At 39.2% G+C, this 3,051-nt stretch overlaps 1 long non-coding RNA gene across 1 annotated transcript; it reads right to left on the bottom strand.

The window, feature by feature from the left end:
• Window positions 1–1,819: 1,819 nt before the first annotated feature.
• Window positions 1,820–2,491, bottom strand: LOC306839658. Its single transcript, XR_013781228.1, has 2 exons — window positions 2,383–2,491; window positions 1,820–2,290 (listed from the first exon to the last, which is right to left on the bottom strand). It is a non-coding gene; the product is annotated as an uncharacterized lncRNA (long non-coding RNA).
• Between the last annotated feature and the right edge of the window lie 560 nt (window positions 2,492–3,051).

Below are 3,051 nucleotides of genomic sequence, written 5' to 3'. Positions count from 1 at the left end.
GTTAATACACTGTATGTGGGAATGCAGTCGAATAAAAACTTTTTGGGTAGAGGTGAAAAACTTAATTGAAAAGATCATTTTAAAACAGATCATGTTGGATTCCAAATTATTTATAATGGCTATATATCCAGATAGACATATCTTCAGTAAAGCAGAAAGTACTTTTATTGATTTCAGCTCATTGATAGCAAAAAGATGTATTGCTTTAAATTGGAAAAATATAAATGGACCTGGCGCTTCCCAATGGTTAAAACAGATGTTGGCTAGCTTACCTTTGGAAAGAATAACATATATACATAAGTCAAAGCAACATGTATTTGAAAAGATTTGGAGGCCCTTTATTGACTTTATTAAGGACATGGATATTTCTGATGACTTGACTAATTTTTGAATCCCTTGCAGCCATGTACTGTATCTAGTGATGATTACCTCCTAAATACCAAAAGAGAAGCTAGGTTTGTGAAAGGCCCTGTTTTATTTTGTTTTATGTTTTATTTTCGGGTTATGTTATTTCTGTTATTGCTATTCTTTCTATATTTAGTTTCTATATTTGTACAAAAATGTGATACTGAAATGCTTCGTAAATACAACTATAATTGAAATTGTATCACTTTGAAAAAACCCACAATAAAAATATTTATGGAAAAAAAAAAGAGTCTTAAGTCACAGTGTCGTGTTTTAACTATCAGCAATACATAGACAGCTGTTTTGATTAAAATAAAAGTATACATGTATTTTTAGACACAAGAGAGACAAGTGATGGTGGAAATTAACTTCATACACACCCTCATTAACCTAGAATATCACAAACATTCATCAAAGGAATTCACATATTAATGTTCACTCTGCATCAGGCAAAAGAAATGATCATTTCTAAATATTATTTAAATACGTCTGCTCTGTGTGGGCTCCAAGAACCCATATGCCCTTTCCTCTGAGTATGTCAAACTTGTAAAAATTAAAATCCTCATTAATTTAATTAAAATTCATTCCATTCCTGTTTAACATATTACTATTCAATATGTTACACTATCTTTGTAATGGAATTCAAAGCCCATGAGACGAGGGCAAAGAATAATGTTTTTAAATTATAAAGAAAATGTACAACCTTTTTTTATCAACTGTTCAGGTGATTTAATCCCATCTGGTTCTTTTCCCCGTCCTCTTGCCATCTCTGTGTTGCAATAATTCCTCGTAATTTTCATCGTCTGCCCAAGGCCAGGTTCATATGCAGAGCGAGGTATCTGTCGAAGATAAGGTCCATGCGTTAACCTGACATTATGCAGAAGTCCAGAGATGCTACAAGTAAAAAATAATCGGGACAGAGAACCATTCTGCAGGGCTCTAGGGCTACACAGACCAGGACAAAAGAGAGAGAGTGACTAAAGGGAACTTCAAACTTCAGACACGCACTTGCACACAGGCAAACAAAAAAAACAAGTACAAAAAGAAAAGTTCTCTTTTCTTTTATTATTTGCTATCATTAGCTGTTAAATACTTAATTCTGGATAACTTTACTCAACCTTGGACACTCTTTGATCACGATAATTATTGCTATAAAAATAAATCTATAAAATAAGTTTGATAAAAGTTAGATAAATTTGAACCTGTTATCACCACTTAGATAAAATGTAAATGGCAGGGAGCGCTGATACGCATTGAACATTAGTTGCCACCTGACATTAAAAAAAGAAGGAAGAAAAAGATGTCGAACATCCAATCATGTCTTGGGGATATGGGAAGGCAGGCTTATAGAGCCAAATGTAGCGTGTCAATGTCAGGAACCACAGGGACTCAAAAATGCAGACTCCAGAAACAGTTTCCAAAAAAGGGGTAATTTATTACAGTCCAGGTCGGTACACAAGGTCAATCCAATCGAGCAAATAAATCCGAAAAGGGGCAGGCAGAGAATCAAAAACCAGAGACAGGCAGAAGGTCAAAAAACACTATACTAATCAGGAACAAGAAACGCTGGAACGAGGGTCACGAAAACACACTACGAACTGGCAACATGAGGGAAGAAACACCAGGGATATAAAGACAGACAATCAGGGAATGACGAGACACAGGTGCGGGTAATTAGGGCGGAGTTGACACACAAGGCAGGAACATGAGGAGCAGGATCTGAAAGACAGAGACAAGGGTAAGTACCAAAATAAAACAGGAACAGGAACAATAATGCAAAATAGCAAATAAACATAACTTAAGACTACACAGATGTGACAGTACCCCCCCCTCTAGGGACGGCACCGGACGGCCCAGGCTGGTCCGGATGAAGACGATGATAGTCCTGGATAAGGGAGGGGTCACAAATATTACTGGCCGAGATCCAGGATCTTTCTTCAGGACCGTATCCCTCCCAATCGACCAAGCACTGCCGACCTCGTCCTCGACGACGCACCCCCAACAGTCTATTTACATTGTAGACAGGACCGCCATCGATAAACCGGGGAGGGGGTGGAGGTTTAGAGGCCGGGACCAACCTACTCTCCTTAACTGGTTTAATCCGGGAGACAAGTGTGACGCACACAAAAAGTGTTGTCACATTTTATGTTGATATTCTGATGTTTTTTTGATTTTAAGATGTTATGTAACCTTCTGTAGGATGAGTCACTTTAGATGGTTAATTCCTGTGACACAAAGCTCAAGTTTAAACAAACTGCAATTTTCAGTTTTACCAGTAGGAGGCAGTGTGCCGCAGTGTTTCTCTGTTGGACGCTCTTTATTAGTAGACTCGTGGTTTCCTCATTCTGCTGAACGGAGCTGAACTGAGAAGACGCACTGTTGTCACGCTCATCTTTTCTCCTGTTACACAGGATCTTCATTTGTTAATGGGTCATCAGCCTGAGACCTGTTACAATTGTGGGGGCTCGTCCGGGATCGGCAACAGCTGTGGTCAAAGAGCGTCGCCGATCCAGTGATCCTTGAACCTGTGGGCCGATGTGTGATACGTCATCGAGACAAGGGCTTTGAGAATCCGAGGCGTCTGACTGCTGCCAGAGCGAGGGATTTCGAGGGCCAACGGCATCCGGTGAATTTTCACAATGGCAG

The sequence above is a fragment of the Symphodus melops genome (assembly GCF_947650265.1).
Source record: "Symphodus melops genome assembly, chromosome: 18".
Classification (NCBI taxonomy): domain Eukaryota; kingdom Metazoa; phylum Chordata; class Actinopteri; order Labriformes; family Labridae; genus Symphodus; species Symphodus melops.
Note: the sequence above shows the minus strand (reverse complement) of the source record. Positions and strands in the feature narration are given on the sequence as shown.